Source organism: Triticum aestivum, chromosome 5D, assembly GCF_018294505.1.
Source record: "Triticum aestivum cultivar Chinese Spring chromosome 5D, IWGSC CS RefSeq v2.1, whole genome shotgun sequence".
In the NCBI taxonomy this organism is placed as follows: domain Eukaryota; kingdom Viridiplantae; phylum Streptophyta; class Magnoliopsida; order Poales; family Poaceae; genus Triticum; species Triticum aestivum.
Window position 1 is genome coordinate 219,268,711 of NC_057808.1, and position 7,546 is coordinate 219,276,256.

Genomic DNA, 7,546 nt, shown 5'->3' on the forward strand with positions numbered 1-7,546 from the left:
CAAGGCAGAGGCCTCTTCTCTCAGATGAGACGCTTGCACGTCAATGGGGACCTCTGAGCATCGCGCCTCAGGAGCTCTTAATGAACCTCGGGTCCCTCACCTCCTGGCCTTGTCCCAGGCATCGTGACCTAACATACCAACGAAGGCTGAGGCTCGCCCGGGGCTGGGGCCTAGTGACGCAGAGCACTAGTGCGATCGTGAAGAAGGGGCCAAGTCTAAACGAGAAGCGCTAAGATCGAACTTAGTTTTGAGTCGCAAAAGCATTAAATTTAAGGCGCAAGCGCCATAGTTCCTTACACGTCCCCACGAGGCCCATGCCATTTCAATGCAGGAAGAAGAAGAAGAAAACAAAAGAAAGACTCCGGACGAAAGCCGTTGCCCCCAAGGCGCTGACTTGGGCGTCGCTCTCACCCTAGTCGGAGTCCTCTTCCTTGATCTTGACACTGTGGGAGCCACCGCTGCTCCAACTTCCATCAGAGGGGGACGTGTCGTCATCGTCACCGGTGGAGTCGCTGACGTCGCTCTCCATGCAGCACTCAGGCAGCAGCCGGTGACCCCGAAGATCTTCAGGAAGAGCATGGCGGCCCCTTCGTACTTGAAGAGGAGGATGTGCCCCTGCTTTAAGCCGCGGGCAAGGGCGAATGACTTCCACCCCTGCCTCAGGAACATGAAGCTGGAGGGGTGAGGTCTGTCGCCACCCAGGAAGGGTTGTCATTGCAACAGCCATCCGGCTGCAGCCACACGCCCAGAGGCGCGTGCTCCGCCATCTCCCTCGCGAAGGCATCGGGGAGCCGGAGCCAGGTGCAAGAATCGCGGTGCATGCTCACAATGAACTCGCGGGAAGCGTCAGAGGAGTGGCTCCAGGCCTGGGGCGGCCCGTAGCGCCGCTCCGCCCACTCCGGCCACGGCCACCACGTCCCCCGCGCCCGCTGAGGGAGTCCTGGATTAGGGGGTCCTCGGACAGCCGGACTATATCCTTTGGCCGGACTGTTGGACTATGAAGATACAAGATTGAAGACTTCGCCCCGTGTCCGGATGGGACTCTCCTTGGCGTGGAAGGCAAGCTTGGCAATTCGGATATGTAGATCTCCTCCCATGTAACCGACTCTGTGTAACCCTAGCCCCCTCTGGTGTCTATATAAACCGGAGGGTTTTAGTCCGTAGGAGAACAACAATCATAATCATAGGCTAGCTTCTAGGGTTTAGCCTACACGATCTCGTGGTAGATCAACTCTTGTAATACTCATATCATCAAGATCAATCAAGTAGGAAGTAGGGTATTACCTCCATCGAGAGGGCCCGAACCTGGGTAAACATTGTGTCCCCCGCCTCCTGTTACCATCCGCCTTAGACGCACAGTTCGGGACCCCCTACCCGAGATCCGCCGGTTTTCACACCGACATTGATGCTTTCATTGAGAGTTCCACTGTGTCGTCATCATAAGGCTTGATGGCTCGTCTCGTTGTCAAGGACAACATCACCTCTGGGGGAGCCCTGGTTGTAGGCCAAATTCTCCGACTAGGTGGCTTCGTCATGACCGCCCGCTCGGCCGTTGCGCCAACGATGACTTCTCGGGTCATCGAAAACAGCCTCCGCGTCGGCTCGGAATTCGCCGAGCAGATGGATCCAATGGAGCTCTCTTCCTTGAACGAGCTCTTGGATCGCATCGCCGCGTTGGGAGTCGCCATGGACTATGATCGGATCGGGCTTAAACCCGACCAAAGGGAGATTAACTCTCCGCCGGTCACCCATCAGATAGCGGTGGTGGAGGAGCAACGCAGCAATTCTTCCTCTATCTTGAGGACAAACTATGTCCGGATTCCCGAGCTCTCCGAGCCGGATACCCGTCTACGGGAGGACATGGCCCAAGCTTTGAACCTAGAATCAGACAGCGGGCCAAACCTATTGGGCAACATCCCGGAGCCCGAACTTCCAAGATCGGAAACTCCTCCGCCCCTGGGTCTCAGATCGGGTCAGGGTTCGGACTTAAATCCACCCACCCACCCAAATATAAGCGATCTTTCCCACATTAGACAAGAGCCCCAAGAGACAGTACATCACTGTTGGGCCAGATTCCTCCTTGTAATGAACAAGGCCAAGGACTGTCGCGAGGAAGACGCAATTTCATTCTTTTGCAATAATTGCACGGACAAGGGAATCCTCAACGCCATAAGTCGCCGTGACATAGCACACTTCGCTGACTTGGCGGCCATAGTACAGAAGTACTGTGCGATGGAAAGCGCCTGGAAAACACAAACAAAATTCTGGGATCCTCCGGCTCTCACTAAACCCCCCGTCCGAACTAAAAGGGTGTACTCTCGTAAGTCACCCGATCCAATTACAAAGAAACAAAAGCCCACTGCAGGGCGTGGAACCGTATTGGAGGGATGGCTCAATGGGCCATGCAAAATTCACAGTACAGCTGATACCATGCCAACACATAGCCTTAGAGCATGTTGGGTACTCCGGCAGGTGGCCAAGAGTGGCGAGGATATCCTCATCAACAATAACAGAGCACCGTCTGGTGGAAAATAACAATACAGTATTAACAGTCTTTGAGACCTTCACCTCAAATAATAGGCGTAAGCGAGCACTCCGCAGCCTTGCCGAAGTCTGCCATGTGGCAGCAGTAAATCCATGGAGCGACACGGCTATAACCTTCAATGCCAGTGACGAACCTAAATTCTGAACAGCCCGAGCACCAGCCACCTTGGTCCTTAGTCCAATTGTGGACGGCTTCCGGCTTACTAAAGTGCTCATGGACGGCGGCGGCGGATTAAACCTCATCTACGAAGAAACTCTTAGCAAAATGGAAATAGACAGGAGCCGCATTGAGCAAAGCAGCACGACCTTCAGAGGAATCATCCCTAGTTGGGAGGCACGCTGCGCGGGAAAAATCACACTAGATGTGGTATTCGGCACGCCGGAGAATTATAGGTCCGAAGAAATCACATTCCAAGTGGCCCCGTTCAGTAGCGGATACCACGCCCTTTTAGGGCGGGAGGCATTCACGATCTTCCAAGCTATACCCCATTATGGGTACATGAAGCTCAAAATGCTCGGGCCCAATGGAATCATCACTCTAGCCAGTGATCCGGACATAGCACTCTGCGCCAAAAATAAAACCGCCGCACTAGCCCTCGAGGCGTTATCCGAAGCCCTCGCGGCCGAAAAACTGACGGTGCTGTGCTCCATAGTGGACAGGGACGACGTGATACTCGACAAAAGATCCCAATCAACCTCTTTTAAACCAGCGGATGAAATAGTCAAATTCCAAGTCCACCCAACGGACCCTACAAAAACAGCATCCATCGGGGCACAATTAAACCCCACAGTAGACGCCGCACTACGGGAGTTCTTGCGTGAGAATTGGGACATCTTCGCCTGGCATCCTTCAGACATGCCAGGAATCCCCCGAAGGCTGGCCGAGCATAGCCTTAACATTCTAAAGGGATTCAAGCCGGTCAAGCAAACTCTTCGACGCTTCTATGAGCCTAAGCGACAAGCCATGGGAGAGGAGCTAGCCAAGTTACTGGAGGCCGGATTCATTCGAGAAATAAAACATCCGGACTAGCTAGCAAACCTGGTGATGGTACCAAAGAAGGACAAATCCTGGCGCCTATGTGTCGACTACAAGGACCTTAACAAGGCTTTCCCCAAGGATCCCTTCCCCCTCCCTCGCATCGATCAAATTATCGACGCTACCGCAGGACACGACTCATCGTGTTTCCTCGACGCATACTCCGGATACCATCAAATTAAGATGGCGGAGTCCAACCAAGCCGCAACGGCATTTATCACTCCATACGGCCCCTTTTGTTTCAACATCATGCCTTTCGGACTCAAAAACGCTGGTGCAACCTATCAACGCATGATTCAGACATGCCTGGAAACACAAATAGGCAAAACAGTGGAGGCATATGAACGGGGTCATCAAAACTAGACACGTCGAATCCTTAATAAATGACTTGAGGCTCACATTCGACAATCTCCGAACATACGACATCAAGCTCAATCCGGACAAATGTGTTTTCGGCGTGCCCGCCGGAGAGCTCCTGGGCTTCATCGTCTCCAGTAGAGGAATTGAAGCAAATCCGGCTAAAATCCGAGCTCTGTCATAGTTGGCCATCCCAACAGACCTCAAGCAAATCCAGAAATTAACTGGATGCGTGGCTGCCTTAAGCCGCTTTATCTCCCGATTAGGAGAAAAGGCACTACCCCTTTATCGCCTTCTTCAGCGCACCGAACACTTTGAGTGGACGGATGCGGCCACGGCCGGATTGGAAGAAATAAAAGCCATCCTGGCCACCAACCCAATCTTGGCCGTGCCAAATGTCGGTGAACCAATGTTGTTATATATAGCGGCAATGCACCAAGTTGTAACCGCAGTACTCGTCGTCGAACAAGAGACGGAAGGACATAAGCTCCCGCTTCAACAGCCGGTATACTATGTATCCACTGTCCTCACTCCATGCAAATCACGGTACCCACATTATCAAAAGATAGCATACACGGTCTTCATGGCATCCCGGAAATTATGGCACTACTTTCAAGAGTGTTCAATTACGGTGGCCTCGGAGGTACCACTCAATGACATAATAAATAACCGCGATGCCACGGGCCGGATTGCTAAATGGGCTATTGAGCTCCTCCCGTTCGACATAACATACAAACCACGGCGAGCCATTAAGTCACAAGTACTGGCTGATTTCGTTGCCGAATGGACGGAAGCCGAACTCCCTAAAGAGTACAGCGTGTACTCCAATCGGATCATGCACTTTGACGGCTCCAAGATGCTGGCTAGTCTGGGGGCAGGCGTCGTCCTGACATCCCCCACAGGAGATACGGTCCAATACATACTCCAAATATTATACACAGACTCCAACAATGCAGCAGAATATGAGGCCTTGTTGCATGGTCTCCGGATGGCAATCTCCATGGGCATTCAACGCCTAGAGGTGCGGGGCGATTCGAACCTCGCAATATCTCAAATAAATGGAGACTTTGACGCCAAGGACCCAAAAATGGTGGCTTATCGCAACGCCGTCCTCAAAATGTCAGCTCGGTCGAGGGGCTTGAATTCCACCATGTGGTCCGGGAAAACAATCAGGCGGCGGATATCCTCGCCCGCATCGGCGCTAAGCACGACCCTGTCCCACCTAATATCTTCTTGGAAAGGCTGTTTAAGCCATCTGTGGTATGGGAAGGAGAGACCGGCAATAATAGTCCAGACCCGGCCACAACGCCAGATCCCGAACACTCTGCGTAATCGGAGGCTCAGCCACAGAAATAACACCTTCGGCCCACATGATTATGGTCGTCATCGCCCCATGGACAGAACCTGTCACGACCGGTTTTTCAATAAAATATTTATTGAGAGACCAATCCCTTTTACGGACCAGTAAAGAAGAATTCCTTCTCACTGGTAGACAATATCTTGGTCACAGAAGAAAAAAAATACCAGGAGTACTGAATATAATACAAGGTTGGGCGGAGACTGCTCAACAATTTATTACATGAACGCCGATAAAACATAACGGCGGATAGGGTGGCATAACTACTAACTCACGATAACAACAGTGGTGGGAATATCACCGCGAAGTGGGTGATATGACTCTTGAAAACTACAGCTCTTCGAGCGTCGGAGAGAGGCTCAAGGAGACTTATTGCGGGTGGCGGAAGCATATATAATACAAGTGACCAATATCCGGGATCGCACAGGACTGACTGGGACTCCTCTAGGCGTCGGACGCACTATCAAACTCTTCATCCAAGAGATCGCCTTCGTCAACATCTGGCCAAATCAACAAGCCAGGTGAGTACTATGAAAGTACTCGCAAGACAGTTCGGACATAAGATATAACAAATGTAAACATGAAGCATATGAACAGATTAACAAGTGCGTTCAGACATAGAGATAATAATGCATGGGAAAATAACAGAGAAGTCGGGCGGTAGTCCTCCCGAAATCCCAAAATAAATATTGGGTGCCAAACGAGGGTCTGAATGACTCCTCGAGAGGAAACTGCAAGAATAATAATGCCGCAGTCGGGCGTCAGGGCGACACCACATAAAGGGCTTATAAAAGGAAATAAAAGATAGTGCATGCCACAGTCGGACGTCTGAGCGACATCACATAAAGGGCTTATATCAAAAGTAAATAATCAATATGCCACAGTCGGACGTCTGAGCGACATCACATAAAGGGCTTGTAAAAGGAAATAAAAGATAGTGCATGCCACAGTCGGACGTCTGAGCGACATCACATAAAGGGCTTATATCAAAAGTAAATAATCAATATGCCACAGTCGGACGTCTGAGCGACATCACATAAAGGGCTTGTATTGGAAATAAAAGACAAACATGCCACAGTCGGACGTCTGAGCAACATCACATAAAGGGCTTCATAACTTAACATCTTATTAGCTCAAGAATTTAAATCATATCCAGAGAATAATCAGGCATGAGATAAACAACAGGGTTAGTCCATCCACAGGAGTAACGTTCAGCCAAGTCTACTACTCATGCTCACTTACCGGAAGGAAGAACAAACCATGAGGACTTGACATAGATATGGATACACTGATTCACGATACTTGACCATGGATACGATGACTCGAAAGGATTTGACTCTGCAGAGTTTGTACTTTAACCACAGCCAACGGATTTCAGTAGTCACGGGGACTAGTTCCGTCTACGGTGTTTTGGAAGAAACACGTCTAACCAGTACACACCCAATTAACATTCCGAAGCCAGGAATCACCCTCGGCAACGTTCAAGAAAAACCTTGAGACGGGGAGGCTACAACCTCGCGTAGCATGGGATCAAAATTTCTATACGCGCGCTCTAAGGGGTGCCCCCCTCTCGGTCCCAACCGGAAACACCCATGCCCCCTGACCGGATGACTGGCTTTAATCCAGGGCCATGGAACCATCATCCCGGCCCCTCTGTTTGGTGTGTACACGGAAAGAGGTTACCAACTTACTAAACCGCATTCTGGCAGAAAACATGTGGTAGCACGGAAGGGGGAAGAACGATAACGTGACTCCGTCCACGTTAACGTCGGAATTTAACGGATGACGTAAGGCTGGCATGCTACAACAGTACCACCTTACTGCCCTTCATGTCACCACATGACTAGGCCATCTCTCATCAGAGATCACCGTAACTTTGGAACACACGGGTAGTTGCCTCACATGCAACGAGGTGCTCACCGATACTCGTATGCCATGCACAACCTTTCACGCAATCATGCAAACACCTATCATATCAAAGGTTCAAACATGCTTGCCTGGTTCGGAGAAGTCGGAGTCTAGCTCGGCGAAGTTCGCGGCTCCGTCACCTCTTCCGGAACCTACGGTATAGCGAAAAAGCATACTAACGTGAAAACCAACGCGTGCATAAAAGTTGTTCCAAATTTTTTTCAAATAAATCCCATAAAAAACTAGACAAAATTTTAAGACTGTCAGAAAAAGAATCACTCAAAAATCACTTTTCATTAAAAAGTTATAAGGGTTTCTGTCCAGGGACTCATCTGTAATGAAAC